Genomic DNA, 17,501 nt, shown 5'->3' on the forward strand with positions numbered 1-17,501 from the left:
CGCCGAAGAACGCTCGGGCTAAACGAATGGAATAAGCGACAGGTGTACTCACAGAGACGCATATTTAATACACCCTAGCGACACAAGCAATAGCACATAAAACTAACCAACAACACTATCACAAAATACAGATTACCAATGCACACGACCCGGAAAAGCCCAGTCTACTAGGTTTAAGCGTTCAGAGAAACGTAAACTATAATGAAACCAATTAAAAGAAGAATGTTCGCCTTAATTGCGAATACAGTAAAATTTCGTTAATTCGACCTTCGGCCCTAAATAACTGTCGAGAACTGTTTCCATAACAGTAAATTTATCTAATTAACGCCTGGATTAGTATTGTCGATACATTCGAGATTAAGCGCAAACGACGACGTTTCGCGGATTCGTCAAGTGGTTTGTTTTGCGCAGGGTGTCGAAGAATTGCTTCAAAATGGCAAGTGCCATCGAATGCGGCGCTTTTCGCAGTGCGACTTATTAGCCGTGGTGCCTCGTCACAAACGGCCCCTTTGCGATTTAATAATGCTTCACCGCACTTGTTGTTACCAGAGCCATAAAGCATTCTCAAACCACAACAGCTAAGCATTCTCGAAGAGTTGAGGCAGCACGTGGGCGCAAGAGAGAGAAAATAATGAGTAGGCGTTAGAACGACGTCACGCCATCCTGAAACAAAACTAATAAAGCCGTGACGCGCACACCAGTGTATGACACGGAGCTACTGGCCTCATCGGTTACAGAGAGTAGTCTCCGGTCGTAGCAAACTTGAAGTCCGAGAAGTGGACGTCAAACCCACTGCCGCCCATCGTGGGCAGAACCCTGATTGTAATCACCTTCTACTACCTCTTAGCGTTATTGTTCTTTGCAATCTTTGTTCCTGATTGCATGTATATTTTTTATTGCGAAAGCAATACTACCCTAGGTTTCGAGCCTTCACGTCTTACCCACGTGACGCTATGACGTCACACCCCACGTGACACTAGGGTAAGAGCTAGGCTACCAACTAAAGCGGTCGGCGTAGCGCGGCGGTAGCCACGTCTTACCCACGTGACGCTGTGACGTCACACCCCACGTGACACATGTGCTGGCAGGAGCTGCCAACTTGGGTCTCTCGTTTCACATGGGACGGCTATGTCAGAATGAGCCTGCTAGGACCCTGGCATTTACGTTACCCTTATAGGCCACTAAGGCACGTTCGTACGGCTTGGTTGAAGCGAGGCCTTATATGTGGGCTGAGGAAGAAGAAAGAGAGAAGAAGAAGAGCGCTCGGTTACCCGCAGCTAATGCTTTCGCTCAATATTTGGTTCAGCAGCGTCGAACCCTGGTAATTTTTTTTTCAATTTAATGTCCTTAAAAAGTTCATGTTATGCAAATAAAACTATACAATAGAAGCCTCTAATAAACACGTACTCTGTGTCATTTAAAGCAACATTATGCATACATATAAAGACGAAGCTTCAATACCAAAATGCGTGAACATGTATTGCTGTAGTAGCGAGCCGAAGGGCAAAGCAGAAATTATATAAGCCTTAATAAACTGAACCAATCTATTATACTCACCTTTGTCGCACTGCTTTATCAAAGGCTCCCGATGTGCTTTCAGTACATCCTGTAGTGCTCAGTTGTTTTTTTATCCTTTTGTAGTGCGCATGAGTACCTCAGTGCGGTAAAGGTTCAAGTTATAGGCATAGTACGCCCCTTCGAGGTATAGACACTGATATGTCCCTTTAAGGGTGGCGAAATTGCTTATTTTGTACTGCCAACCACTACGGTGACTCAGTGGCTAAGTCGCTTTTATATTCTACCGAAACGCGCGAGCAGCCTTGTTCCGATGAAGCTAAACGGAAAGTTATAAAAACAGCTACTCATTTATTTGGGCTTAATTTATTTCAGCAGCTCACGTACAAAGAACAACTGCGACGTTAAAGAGCCAAGCAAATGGCATGGCTATTTCTTCTATTTTCATTCGCAGGAGATATGTGGTGGAAGGAAGTCCTCGTCTTCGTCAGTTGTTATTCTGAGTCAGTTGGAAGTTGCAGTGAATAATAATCTTGCTCCCAAAATCCAGGCCTCATAGTCGGCCCCTGTGGGAATTTGGTCCGCGTAGGACCTGGAAACTAAACAACAAAAAAAAAAGTGATTAGAATCTGGCAAGCAGAAAGTATCTGCTTATTGACAAAAACCAATAAACGTTTGTGAAATTTGTCAAACTAATAATATCGTGCCGAAGGATGATTGTTCAGGCTTCGCCCTTTTTTCACCTCTTTCTGGAATTGCTGAAATGATACGCGCGTTTGCCTCAATTTTTGCATTTATTGACAGGCTGTACAACCGTAGCGCAATACTACGAGATTTGCCACTGCGTCGGCAAAGCTTCGTAATGCAGCTGTTGTTCCAGTTGTACTGGATAGCAGCTCGCGGCTCTCCACAGTCTCTGCAAGTGTGACAAGAAACTCCTCCGACTGGCAGCCTCTGGAATGTTGCCTTCGAGCTAAAATAGGTGCAAGCATCTGATGGTGTCTAAAAAAGGACTTTGTCTGAATTCTGTCGAGGCAAAACACCCTGCCCAATGGCTTCGAGCCATCGGACAAGAGCAACTGATCAATGTTGCCCATTTCGTCGCCTATATTTAGGGTTAGCAGAATTTTTCTCTCACCGCCTGAAAGTGGCTCTCGAGGCCAATTATCGCGAAAAACCTTAAGGGGTACGTGCATTCATTGCATTTTCAAGCGACATTTTTCTTTCTAGGTGCGACAGCAATGAAACACCCTATTGTGAACATCTGTCGGTTCTTCTGAGCCATGGTTAGCTAGGACCAAAGTGGAGAGAAGGGAGAAATCTGGCCTAGTTGGGTTGATAATTTTTAAGTTCCCATACTGACAGACTGTGAGATGCCTGTGTTGAGAGCTCCAGATAATTTGACCACCTGAGATCAACATACCCTTATATCATAAAGCAGTACTAGTAAGGCACTTTATTGCAAAAAGAGTAGGAAGGAAATATTATCCCAAGGAAAAGGATAGAGCCCTCAGTCCAAAGTCCCTGAGGCACTACATCGCCTTAGACCAAGGCCCCCAGCCAGAGCTGGCTGAGGGCCGAGATTTGGTTGGGCTCGTCCATTCAAATTGGGGAAGGTGGGTTGGGCGGGAAGAGAAGGAATGGACTGCCTGGACATTTACATAATATATGGATCAGGTTGCCAGCGGCTCCGTAGAAAGGACACTCGGGCGATCTAAGGTCGTGGTTGAAGATGGCGCCAGTGAAGGGGGTAGGTAGGCAAGGAACTGGTAGGCAGCTGCCTCCTGATCACTACATCGTATTATCGTATTTGATGAGAGATGTATTGGATATGTGGAAGGTTTATCGGGTACAACAGTAGTATACAAGAGTGTCGGTAAAATGTGGAGGTACTGGAGTGATGTTTCAACAGCATCGCCGTGGTTTCGGTCCGATAATTCGCCAGCCAACACATGATTTCCCCCACTACCGGGTATGTTGTGGCCGAGCACCCAAACCATGGCCACTTCACCTGTGAAGGCGGTGTGGAATGGTGAAAGAACGCTGGTGCAACGGTTCGCAAGCGCTAACCAAGAAGAGACCACATGCTCCTATGGAATCTGTGAGACTATATATACACTGTATAGTCGGATGGGGAAAGAATGAGCGAAATGATACGAGCTATTGCCCATTTTTCGAGCGTGGATGTATTTGATGAGCCCAGCTCTGTATCCACGTACGGGAGGTGAGGTTGGGACCTATAACGACTGTAATTCCTGCATTTTGAGTTAAGGTAGCATCGGTTAAGAATGTGAGATATAAGAATGTGACACAGAGGAGAACATTTGAATAATAACGCTCTATGGGCGCGCTGGCCCATATGAGGTATGACATCCATGTTGTAGGGCAGGGCCATACAGTACACAGGGTCCTTACTTTTCAAAAGCCTCGTGCTTTCCCCGCAGGCAAGATAGAATCCGCGTCATCAAGCTCAGAGTTACCTCATTCATTTATCATGAGCCGGACTATACGCACTGCAGGGCGAAGGCCTCTCCCATATTTCTCCAGTTAACCCGCTCCTGTGCTAGGTGCATGAATTTGACCGCCGCGAACATAACCTCATCCCCCCATCTAATTTTATGCCGCCCCCTGCTAAAATTTCCTTCCCTTGGAATCAAATCTTTTACCCCAAGCGACCATCAGTTGTCCTCTCTTCGCATTACATGTCCTGCCCATGCTCATTTTTTCTTCTTGATTTCAGATCGAATATCATTACCTCGAGTTATTTCCCTGATCCACTCTGCACGCTTCCTATCTCTTATCGTTACACCTGCCATTTTTCCTTCCATAGCCCTCTGCGTTGTCCTCAACTTAATTAGACCCCTTTTCGTTGCCTCCACGTTTCAGCCCCGTAGGTGAGTACAGGTAAGACGCAACTGTTGTATACTTTCCTCATGAGCGATACCGGTAAGCTGCTAGTCATAATCTGGAAGTGCTTGTCAAATGCGTTCCATCTCAATGTTATTCTCCTTGTTATTTCCCTTTCATGGTCCGGATCTGACGTTTACTACCAGTCCTAATACACATATTCACTTACTACTTCCAGTGCTTCGCTACCTAACGTAAACTGCTGTTCCTTCCCGAGGCTGTTGAACATTATCTTAGTCTTGTGCATATTGATTATCAAGCCTACCGTTCTGCTTTTCATACCTAGGTCATCAATCATTCTTTGCAGTTCTTCCTCTAAGTTGCTTAACGTGGCAATGCCATCAGCGAACCGCAGATTACTGGGGCATTCTCCGTCAACTACGGTCCCTAACTGCTCCCATTCCAAGTCTCTGGATACTTCCTCTAAGCAAGCTGTAAATAGTACCGGGGAGATCGTGTCTCCTTGTCAGACGCCTTTTTTTTTATGGGAATTTGTTCTGTAATTTTTATTTCGGTTTTCTTCGCAAAGCAGTGAAAACAGAGGGCGAGCAGGCAAAATGTACATCGGCACCTGTCGAAGACCCACCCACTTTGAAAAGAGACTGTTTGCAAAAATGAATCTAAAACGCATCGCATAAAGACATAACACATGAAATATGCTCAGAATTATATAATAGAAAGCAAGTTATATATCAGCACATCGTTGGGAATTAGATCAGGTATGACATAATATCATATTACTTCGAGAAAAGAAATAGTATGTGTACTCAACGAATACATATACGACTACAAGGTCTCACAGGGACGTGGACAATACAGCCCGGGAAAATCAAATTTGAAATCGAAAAGGTGTAAGTGAAGTTTTGTTGAGCTTATGTCTCTAAAAGTAGGCTGACTATGCAACTTAAATTGTTGATCACTGCAGTTTTCTAGGGCTATATCAAACATTTGTAGATACGAACACAACAAGTTAGGTATGATGTATGTCAGCCTCTCAAAGCCGTAGGTTTGTTCGATCATTCGAGACATTGGTTTTTAAGTAGAGTATACTATAAGTATGGAGCGCTAAAGAGTGTCCTAAAAATGTTGTCTCTATGTATTGATCAGCGTGCTATTATGATTTAAAAGCTAATTCGTTTGTAAGTCTATACAATAGAAAGAAGACTTCATTTCTGGAAATACTCCCTCGTTTTTTTTATTAAGTATTTTGCTATAGCGTGAACCGCTCTTTCTTGCATTGAAATATCTTTGTTTTGTTTGTTCGTCTTGTGGTTCCCAATACCAGTAATCCACAATGAATCTATGCGCAAAGAAGTGAATACTACAAGTTTATTTTAAATTTCACTGGTAATATTGTTCTAAACTTGTTCTAAACTAAATGCCAATTGAATTGGACTATAGATATCTTTCAGTACTTGCACATAAGGCTCGTCTACAACTGTCAAAAGCCTAGAACGCGAGTCGAGAAACCCTGAGAGGTGTACATCTCAAAACCAAGGTTTACTACAACAATAAACAACGAAACAGCAAATTGCAAGGACGCTACACTACAACAGTAAACATTCACTTGAACGGTAGTTCCATCCTCAGGGTTGGCTTTATGTAAATGAAACATGGTATTAATTAGAGTCTTTAGTGTCCTTAATTGTAAAAAATAAGTGACAATAGAAGCTATTCTAATTGTTACTTGTCTTAACGGTGCTGAAGAGGGATTCGATTGATATTGTCTCTCTGGGGTCTCACGATCCGAAGCAACGGTCGCGATGCGTCGGCCCAGGAGGGCAGCCTCTTGCATGTTTTCCGCACCAGCTTCAAAGCTCAAGTCCCCGTGTCTACCCCCCCCCCCTCCCGCGTCAGCCGCGCGGAGTATATAGTGGCACACAAATATAGTGGCACCTTTCCTGCGGCATGGGTTCTCATTATATCAGGAATATCCATTGAAGGGACACGGCGACGAACAGGCGTAACCTTAGCCTTGAATTTTAGAGTTACTGTTAGCATTAAAAGATGGCAGATTGCGCGTGCTCTCATGACTAAATATCTTGTTTGATTTCCGAGATTAGGCGATTGTGCCGAGCGACTTCATAAACGTGGTAATAGGCATACAGAAGTGCAAAAGCAGATTTTATATGAGGCTAAGATTACGGCTCTCTAAGGCACCAACTTTGAGTACCTAGATTCAATTATAATCTCAACAGCCACTTTTCTACACAGAAAAAAATATTTTCACGCTGCAAAAGAGACAAACCAACGCTCAGCCTCGTTGCAGGTCTGATAGCGCGTGGGTCCTCTTCATTCTAAAACATCGTCGGCTTCGGCGGCCATCTAATGAAGACTGGTAGCATTGCGCCCCCCCCCCCCCTCCGAAAAAAATATACAGATACGTAAGCACTTGTGAGAGTCAAGCTTGCTGCGGTGGGTAAGACAGGGAACAATCCCAGTCGAAAAAAATTACAGAAATGTGTCAAAAATACGACAAAATATCCTGTAGTTCTGACGTAACCTTCAGATTTTTCTGTAGTTCTGTAGTACTTTTGTGTAGTTCTGTAGTTTTTCTGTTGTCCATTTCTGTTGTGTGTAGTTCTATAGCACTTTTCTGTTGTAATTACAGAAAGTTCTGATGATACTACATAATATTCTGTTGTCACAACAGGTTTCCCGTCAAAAACCGCACAGAAATTCTGTCGTAACATCAGAACATTTTCTGTAGTTTTTTCCGACTGGGATCCGCCGAAAATAAATTCCAGACAGAACGCTCCCAGGAAACAAAATCAAAATGCAAGTACCGGCCGTCACTGCATGAAGTAGGGCTTCATGCTGAGCATGTTCACTACCTTAGGTTGATGCTGACGACATGGGCTGTGCACAGTGCTGTCGGGAAGAACTTCGCAAGTCATATCAGACAGACGGCGAAGCACTTTGTAGGGCCCAAAGAAACAACTTCGCAACTTCGATATCCTGGCCGATGGACAGGGGTCCACACCCACACTTGGTCATCGGGCGGTACTCGAAATGCCGGTGGCGTTGGTTATAGTGACGTGCATCCGTCGCATTTTGTCGCCTGATGTGCATGCAGGCAAGTTGGCGGGCATCCTCTGCGTACATGAATAAATTCCTCGGCGCACGGCGTGAGCGGATGATTGGCGGTTGCACCTGAGAGCATGGCATCCAACGTGGTTTCCACGTCATGGCCATAGACGAGGCGAAACGGCGCAAAGCGAATGGTTTCCTTTACGGCCTTGGTATAAGCAAATGTCACGTACGGGAGAACTTCCGTCCCATGTTTTATGTTGTACATCGACGTATATTGCTAGCATGTCCGGTATGGTTTTGTTTAGTCATTCCGTGAGCCCATTTAACTGTGGGTGGTAGATAGATAGATGGATTTATTGAAAGGAAAAGGCAGAGAGGTTGGCCCGAATAATTCAAATCTGGCCTGCTACTCTGCACTGGGGAAGGGGAAGGAGAGAAGAAAGAAGGTCATGATGGGTGACGATGTGGGAGAAGGCATATGAAATATATATACAGACACAGCAGCTTGCTTTACAAACGTGAATCAAGTCCGCTGGCGCTCAAATAACGGCAAAGAGCGCGCACTGCCTGGACGCCCTTCCCCTTGTCCTGCCAAGCGCCCAGCAGCAGTTCCTTCGACAGAGGCCTCTTGTCTAAACGCTTCAAGGAAGCAGCTAGCACATTTCTTTCGTTCGCATACTCTGGGCACACCAATAATACATGGTCCACAGTCTCTGGGATGCCACAAGTTAAACATTCCGGTGAGTCCAGCTGTCCAATTAAACGTAAGTACTTGCGCGTGAAAGCCACGTTTAAACGAAGTCGATGTATCAAGCATGTCTGATGACGCGGAATATCACGCGGAACATAAAATTTAAATGTTCGATCAAGCCTTCTTAGACGGATGTGTCGGGAGTCTGGTTGAGCCCAGTAAGCGGCTGTAGCAATATTCATATAACTCTTTAGAAGACACGTCGTAGGCAGTAGTTTTCGTGGTAGGCAGTAGTTTTCCGATGGCAATTTTGACTCATCTGCAACGCCTCATTCAGGAGCTGCGCCGTGAAGCTCGGGCCTCGATCTGAGATGACGTATGATGGGGCTCCGTGCCGTACAATAATCTGGTGCATAAATAACTGTGCGATTTCAGACGACCCTCCTCGCGGTACAGCCTTCGTTTCAGCATAGCGCGTTAAATAGTCTGTCGCTACAACAATCCACGTATTGCGAGCCGATGATAACTGGAATGGGCCGAGAAGATTTATACCGACTTGGTCAGAGGGGTTCTATGGCGTCGCAAGTGTTTGGAGCAGACCTTTACTGTGGGGGACTTGCGGTGCTGGCATTCGCGGCAACCTCTGACATAGCGGTGTATAGTGGCTGAAAGCTTGGGACAATAACAGGATTGACTCACTCTTTCTAGAGTGCGCGCAAACCCAAAGTAGCCAGATGTTGGCTCATCGTGACCGGCAACGAGGATGTCGTCTCGAAGGTCTGACGTCACGACTAGAATGTGTCGGTCGCCGCTGCTCTCGAGTTCTTGCATAGGACGCCAGTACGAGCACCGTCCTCTTGGCTGAAGAACACGCTCCTCTATTTCCCGGTGTCGTGCTACCGATTGAATGCGGCGACGCATTCATACTGAGCGAGCACGTCTTCCATGCCTTCAAACTGAACACCGTGGAAGGGCTTTGATACTCGTGGGTTGTCAAGGGTTAATGCGTAGCGCTTTGCATGGTTGGTTTAGGAGCAGGCGCAGGACTAAACGACAAGAACCCGTACTCAGGGGACAGGCCAAGGGTTCTGCGACTCGCTCGGTGATTGGAGTGTCGATAAACGGAGGCCGGAGATTCTCAGCACGGGAAGGACTGGAGGACCTGCCAGGAAGGCTACCCAGCTTTCTCCACCAAGATGTCATGGTGCAGAAGCGACAAGCCAACGCTCAGCACCGTTCCTGGTCCGATAGCGGGTGGGTCTTCTTCATTCTAAACCATCGTGTTCTTCGGGTGCCACCTAATTACACTTGGTGACATCGGCAATGTCAAGGCTCCAGTGTACTATGCGGCATCAGTATCGTTATCTAACCCCAGCTGGTCGAAATTGCTGGAGCTCTCTGCTATGATAGCACTAATCGCCTGAGTCCCTTCTGGGAGGTTAAACAGTATAACCCAAACTACGGAGTCACTTATGCAAATGTGTGAAACATTTCACATTAGGCACATAGACAAATGCGCCACACCAGAATATATCTGCGGAATAGATTTTTGGTTCAGTCTAGAAATCAACACCGTGTAATCGAAAGACACTTTATGTCTACAAAGAAAATACTTACAGAATTTTTTTCACGTTAGGCGGGCTTAGTATATTGCCGAAATAAAATCAATAATAAGATTACTAGCTGTTAGAAGTAATTATTCAGCGGAGAACCGCCAATAATTTAGCGGAGGACACCTGCCTGGCCTAACAAGATTGCAAAACATTCCAGCACTTGAACTTGCATGCTGTGCAGTCATTGTTAAACAAATCTGTTTTACCTATATAAAGATATGCGCCCTTTTCTAATAAGCAATCTTGTTGAAGCATTTAGTTTACTGGAACATGCTGTTTGAATATAGTAAGGTAACCAAAGGCGTCTTACTGTTAAAACAGATTTGGGCCCCGCTGAAAGAGAGAAAGTACAATAATTAAAAGTATTGTCTTTGAAGTCGCTTCACTATCTTAGGTAGGTCACGTTTTTACTCAAGGTTACTCCCGTCATGACTGGTGAGCGTCACTTTTGCCTTGAGTTTGACAGATCAAACCTAGTAGGCATAATAAAGTGGCAACAAACCGATTCCTTCATACCGTCAACGGGCACTCTATCCCCAAGTATATAGAAACAACGATTCCTCGTCTTATTTTAAGCATATCTTATTCGGTGATTCTCAGCAAGTGCTTCTTTTTTTCAGACTGATCATTCCATGCGAACAACATATTGTAGCAAGCTTCAACCTCGCCAGCGTTATTCTCTTCTGCACTGAGATCCTAAAATAATTAATTTGTCGAGAAGAAAGATTTATTTTTAAAAGTGAAGGACATTTTTCAGAAACATATATTAAACGTTCCTGTCAGTAACACGACATGGATTCTCTGATGTCAAACCATGTAATCTAGACTACATTCTGCGAACATTTAACTTATCCCATAAAATGTGGCCGACCCACTGAAAACAAGTATCTTTCGTTCGCCCTGTTTTTAATGCCTTGGCAGCTAATTTTAAATTGAACTAAATTGAGAACTCATTGAGCCGTAAACCAGTTTTATATATTGTAGCGCACAGACATTTGAAAAGGGGAAGACGATGCGCTTTGTAATGATATCAGCAACCGCACTCATCTGCGTTCTCCGCGCAATAAGAGCCGTTTCCGTCGTGACGGTCTGCTGAGAGCTTTGGAGCGACCGTTCACTAAGTACCCTGAAAACAGATCCGCAGCTTGCAGAATGCGGCAGCCGTCGTCATGCAGGCCTGCTATCCTCTCTCTCTAAGGTGTCTCTCTATGGCAACCCTCCAAGGCCCGTGCTTAGGAACTCGCAGCACATCCAGCGAACTTCAATAAAATTTCAGTTGGGGCTAGTTGGTGCATTATTCGTAAGGTAAATTGAAGCGCAAATTAAAGACGGTCAACAAAGAAGAACCGAAATTTATTTGAATTTCCTTTCTAGTTCAGTGGGCCCCTCTTTTTGGGTGTCTTCCCCACTTTCTTCTTCTGTCATCAACGCATTGATCAGCCATGTCATCAATGCCACTTGCCAAGCAAGACAGTACGGATTTTCGCTACGAAAAGGAATCGTCCCGGCAGATGTAAGTGCCCTTATGTGTGCCACTTCTTTGTGGACCGTCTTTCGTTTGTGATTCAATTTACCTTAAGAATAATGCACCAACTAGCCCCAAACGAAATTTATTGAACTTCCTTTATAGTTCAGTAGGCCGCTCTTTTTGGGTGTCTTCCCCACTTTCTTCTTCTGTCATCAACGCATTGATCAGCCATATCATCCATGCCACTTGCCAAGCAAGACCGTACGGGTTTTCGCTACGAAAAAGAATCGTCCCGGCAGATGTGAGTGCCTTCTTTGGTTAACGCCTTCTCTTGTGTGTGCCCCTTCTTTGCGGACCGGCTTTCGTTTGCGCTTCAGTTTACCTTAAGAACATCCAGCGAAGGTGTGGACGAGTGGCTTACCCATTACGGAAGGGCGAGCCGCTACAATAAGCTGCGCTCTTTTCCCCGGATGAACAAGGTAGTATTCGTGCTTAGTGACAATGCCTTAGCGTGGTAAGGCACCACGAGAACCATTTTACTGACTGCATGAGGCCCCTTCTAGAAGAGACCTCTTATTTAAGGGCTTGTTCGTGGCATATTCAGTTTTCTGATCGGCAAATCAAGCTTCAAAGCGTGCCGGACTTACTCTACACGGCAACGTGTTCGATACGCAGTTCGAGTGTTATGTTCGAGCGTCTGACTAGCATGGTGTCGGTGTCCGCTGTAGACAAAGCCTATGAAATTCACTGTGGCTGGAATTCCCTTGGGGCCATTCAGTGCTTTCTGCATAGAATGCACCACGTCCGTCTCCGGTAGACACCGTGCAGCGAACATTGAGAAATACTCTGAACCACAGGTGGGGCTTTGCCAAGCAAAGAAATGTCCCTAAGCTATAAACTCGCCACTACCAGCTGGTACCTGCTACGTATGACAACGTGAAATGAGACAATTTTGTCTGGAAACGCCTTGCCCATTACCGCCCGTTCTTATACTTTATTACTGCGAAAGGATTACTTCGCCATGTTCACAGATTTCTGTCCGCAGACCGCGTCCGCAGACCGCGTCAGCAAAATCGTGTCCGTAGAAGTTGCGAGTAATTGAGAAGTGGTAGAGGTTAATGAGTGGTGTCCACGGTGTTAGAAGTTGTGGAAATCGATAGAGGGTGACGTAATGTTGTGTCCGCGAAACTAATTATGTCAATAAGTTAATTAGGTAACTAATTACAGGCAAAAAATGAAAAAGATGTCCGCAGCAGTTGTGAGTAATTGAGAAGTCAGTCAGTCAGTCAGTTTAGTCGTTCAGTCGTGTCCGACTCTTCGTGACCCTATGGACCAAGTCACGCCACGCTTTCCGGTCTCTCAATATCTTCCTAACATCACATAACTTCATCTGCAGTGCCTCGAGGATGCCATCTAACCAACGCGTTCGCTGCCTACCCCTTCTCCGGCGACCCTCAACCTTTCCCAACATCAAATCTTTCTCCAGCGACTCCTCTCTTCTCATCAGATGACCAAAGTAGCTGAGCTTTAACTTTAGAATTTGACCCTCCAATGAGCAGTCAGGGTTTATGGTCGACAATATCGACTGATTTGATCTTCTGGCAGTCCAAGGAACTCTCAAGAGTCTTCGCCAGCACCACAATTCAAACGCGTCAATTCTTCGGCGGTCAGCCTTTTTCACAGTCCAGCTCTCGCATCCATACATCACAACTGGAAAGACCATAGCACGAGTTATACGGATCTTGGTTGGCAGACTAATGTCTCTGCTCATTACTAGGCGGTCAAGGCTAACCATTGCTCTCTTTCCCAGAAGCAGGCGTCTCCTAATTTCATGGCTGCAGTCTCCTTCCGAGGTAATCTTGGAGCCCAAGAACAGAAAATCTGTCACAGCTTCCACTTCTTGTCCATTGATGCTCCAGGACTTGATAGGGCAAGACGCCATGATCTTTGTCTTTTTAATGTTCAGTTTAAGCCCAAACTTCTCACTCTCTTCTTGTACGCGGATCAGAAGTCTCTTGAGTTCCACTTCACTTTCTGCCCTTAAAGTGGTATCATCCGCATATCTAAGGTTGTTGATACGTTTTCCAGCAATCTTCACTCCAGCTGAAGACTCGTCCAGACCGGCCTTCCTCATGATGCACTCTGCATATAGGTTAAATAGGCAGGGCGACAGTATGCAGCCTTGCTTCACTCCTTTCTCGATCGGAAACCAATCAGTAAGACCATGCCCAGTTCTGACTGTGGCATCTTGCCCTTCATACAGGTTCCTGAGGAGACAGATGAGGTGAATTGGAACTCCTATCTCTTGGAGAGCTTGCCACAATCTGCTGTGATCTACGCAGTCAAACGCTTTCGCATAATCAATAAAGCAGAAGTAGATGGGTTTCTGGAACTCTCTTGCTTTTTCCATGATCCAGCGAAGGTTGGCAGTTTGGTCTCTAGTTCCTCTGCCCTTGCGAAACCCAGCTTGCACGTCCGGAAGCTCCCGATCCACATACTGCTGCAGCCTACCTTGGAGGATGTTCAACATCACCTTGCTAGCATGCGAAATAAGCGCGATCGTGCGGTAGCTGGGACAATCTTTGGCACTGCCTTTTGGGGGTAATGAGTGGTGTCAATCAATAGAGGGTCACGCATACTGTGTCCGAAAAAATAATTAGGCTGAGTTAATTAGGTATATATTTGAGGCAGAAAATGTAAAAGTAAAGGCGAAAATGGTCTCATTAGCGAATGGCTTGGCGCCACATTTTAATGTATAAAATACTAAAATAGTTAATTAAATAAGTCAATTAAGGTCACATCAAGGACGTGACTTCACGCCACCGGAAGTACAGCCGAAAAGGGGCATAGGAAGGGATTGGCGCGCAATTTGAATGTACCGAAGACTAAAATGGGTAAACAAGAAGTGAATTAAGCAACTAGAAGCAACCAGAAGCAATCAACAACAACATCCGTACTTTCGCAATACTCCAATGCTGATTCTGCAGTGCTCTTTAATTATTTTTTTTTTTATTGATGCAGCCACCCGGTCACAGCTCCGCTAATCTGCCGTCGCCGGTAAACATCGCGTTACAGCTCCTCGACATATTCTTTATAGCGGATTACTACCCGATTTTTCTGGTCGTCCGAGCTATATTCCTGCATGACGGCTTGCGCCGTTGCGATATCATTCACTGGTACCGGATAAGAGCGCGACCACACAAACAGTATCCCGCGCGCCTAAATCTTCTCCGCCCCGTCACGTTGTTTCTCCACAGAAACTAGTTGATGTGACCCATACTGGTGATGTCACTAGACGTCGGCTCCTGTAGAAGAAACCCCTGCCAGTGGTTATGTGACGGAACATAGATCACGCTTTCGTTGATGGTGTCCCCGATACAGCTGTGGTTGATGCCAACGCCATCGCATCTGCAATAAGTGATTCTTTTAAGCACTACCTCGGACGAAAAGTGCCGTATATGACTGGGACAAAACTACGGCCATTTTGGAACGAAAGCTACACTAAGCTAGTCAGCAGAGAATTTTAAGCGGTCTGCGATAGTCACTTCTGCGGATGCGTCGTAACCATGGCGACCGGTTGTCCTGAGCTGCGCCGGTCTCCTCGCGGCGCATGTGCAAACGGTCACGCTTCGAATTGCTCATTATCGTCTTCATCTCGATCATCACGCGTGATCATCGTCATCGAGATAATCCTGGCCCAGTAAATCTAAGCTACTGCAATTGCTGCCTACCGCAGAGCTCAGAATATGAGCCGCGGCACGTGCGCTCGCTGTATAGACGCGCAGTAGATGAAGAAGCGGACGAAGGGTGCATGTACTGTGGACAATTCTATCTTAGAGCAAAACAACGACATCAACCGAGGCTACGCGAAGAAGCGTCGACGGATTCAGAAGTCTTCGCATGGAGCGAGGCCACCAGACAACATGTGAATAAAGCAAAAAGGGCTAAGCGAGCGTCGGAGATGCCTTAAAAGAGTGAGAAAAACGTTTCGCTAAGCAGCGGCGCCAAATATCGGGTCGGCAAAGAGGCCGAGTCATTGCCGAACTACAAGGAGAAGACCGTCCAACAGTACAACAAGAACAAGGCGAAGCTCAGCAAGTATAGGAAGGTGAAGTCCGACTTCAAATTGGCATCGGATCCTCACGTTCAGACTAGACAATAAGGAACCGCATTGATCTTGTGTACCAGAAAAGGATAATGTTTAGATATTGGGCCTCGCAAATTTAGACAGCGGAAAACTATTTTACAGGCCACCGATCGCTATTACTGTCACTAAAGCTAATATGGGATAAATGTGTGCTTTACACACATCTAAAACCGCGACAATGTCTCAACTGCTTAACCGGTGAAGCCTAACATATCGGGTAACCGAGCTCAACCAAGCCAACCCCCTACATTTTACTACGTATATTCTGGCTATAGCTGAGCTAAGCCACTAGAAATTTTTGCTATGAGTGGCAACCCGTTCCCTGGTATTGAGCTGCGCATTGTTGAAGTTTGCTTGGTTGGCAAAAGTTTCAATTCGGAAACGATGGTGCTCGCCCAATCAACGCACCATGTCATCCTTAGGCCAGACATTTTAAAGGTTGTGTCGTCAACATCTACTGTCACACTGACGAGCTTAGCGTCGGCATATCTGTTACCCCTGGCCAGAGGGGAGACTCGTGTCATAGTGTGAGTGTGTTTTGTGATTATTTTGAGTAATTGTGAATCTGTTGTTTGCCGGTTTTCTGCCATGGCACAGCCCCGGCATGTCTGAAGCTCCTTTAAAATCGATGCACGTCACCTGCGTAAAGATAAATGCCTTGCTTCGTTATGCTAGCTTGTCTGTTACCAAATGTCCCACTGCTCTCAGTACAGCGAATTTCTCCACCCAATCCGCTCATCTGCGTCAAGGTTAAAGGCTTCCGGCCTGCAGCGCTGACGCGCGATGTCTCTTATCTTGGTTACCAATGCCATCTACAAGACAGTGACCGAATTCCTGATGAATGGCAATAGCTTCGCATGGTTGACTCCTTGCTCACAACGAAGGAGCTTCTTCACTAAGACCGATGGATGGCCCCTTTGCCATATAGACAATACCGTCAACTGTGTCTTTCCGGCCTCCTGATATTCTACAGTAGTCCTTAAATTTGGCTACTGACAAATAGTGATGCATGAAACCAACCGGCGCGAACTTGGTTTGTTACACCCTATTACTTTACTAATTTGATGCGATGCCATTCGGTCTTTGCATGCACCAACCACCTTAGGAAGTTGCATGCACATTATAATCCATGGTTTAAATGAGACGCATATGTGCTAATTGGACGGTCTTAAGGTTTTGTTGAAGATGTTCCATAAGCACAAGAACCATTTAACTCTTGTGCTGGACAGTTCGCCGAAAGCTGGCTTTTTGCCAAAATCAGATTGCCATTTTGGAGTACGTCAAGAGATAGTTCTCAGACACCTCTTGGATAAAGACAGCGTCACACCTGACCCCGCAAAGACTGCACAGGTCGCAGCTTTCCGGCCACCCTTGTCCAATAAAGGCCACTGGTGTTTTTTCTGCTCAGTTCGTAGTTTATCGGTTTTTCCAAGCTTTGTTGACACTGCATACCCTATTCAGAAAGATGCGGCTTTGGGCTAGAGACCTGAATGCGACTTTGCCATTCACCACTTTATATTCCTTCACCGGTCAGGCACTGCGCTCCGAAACTTGGATTCATCAGCGCCCACAGGTACGTATACCTTCGCAAACAATGTTGAAATAAGCGCAGTTCTCGTCCAGTGCTCAAAGAAACACTTTGTTGCTTATGGGAGTCTCTCCCCTAGAAAGTCTTACCGGCAGTGTATCATCACAGAGCAGGAATGCCTACTAATTGTCTTCGCTACACAGCGTTCTTACTCATATCTTTATGGACGCCCGTTCACAATCATTTTGACAACCATATTCTCTGCTCAGCAGTTAAACTCAGAGAGCCATGGGGCGGTTTTGCATGGTGAGCCCTGCTGCTACAAGAATAGGATTTCCCCATCCCATAGAAAGTGGTCATAGGAAAATTCTCACGCCGGTAATTTCAAAACCTGCGTCGCGTCGTTTAGCGGCTTTTCCCCACATCAGGACATACCGGAAAGAGCAGAAAGATGCAGCATATCTGTCTTCGTAACAGCTGAGGTTTCATTCGGTGCACGTCAATTTTGTATTCGTGGTGGCCTGCTCTGAAATAAATCCACTCATTGACGTGCCATCGTTTCCTCCTGCATGTTCCAAAGACCGTCCACAACTTCGTTT

At 45.7% G+C, this 17,501-nt stretch overlaps 1 long non-coding RNA gene across 2 annotated transcripts in view; it reads right to left on the bottom strand.

The window, feature by feature from the left end:
- Nucleotides 1–1,862: 1,862 nt before the first annotated feature.
- The window catches only part of LOC146189392 (uncharacterized), a 28,467-nt gene continuing 12,828 nt past the window's right edge, over nucleotides 1,863–17,501 (bottom strand). For both annotated transcript variants that reach the window (XR_014707297.1, XR_014707296.1), the window contains exons 3-4: nucleotides 10,070–10,092; nucleotides 1,863–2,114 (exon numbers count right to left, since the gene is read on the bottom strand). This is a non-coding gene — a long non-coding RNA (uncharacterized LOC146189392). The remainder of the gene's footprint in view (nucleotides 2,115–10,069; nucleotides 10,093–17,501) is intronic.

Source organism: Amblyomma maculatum, chromosome 5 (assembly GCF_055883805.1).
Source record: "Amblyomma maculatum isolate TAMU_Amacu chromosome 5, ASM5588380v1, whole genome shotgun sequence".
NCBI classification, from domain to species: Eukaryota; Metazoa; Arthropoda; class Arachnida; order Ixodida; family Ixodidae; genus Amblyomma; species Amblyomma maculatum.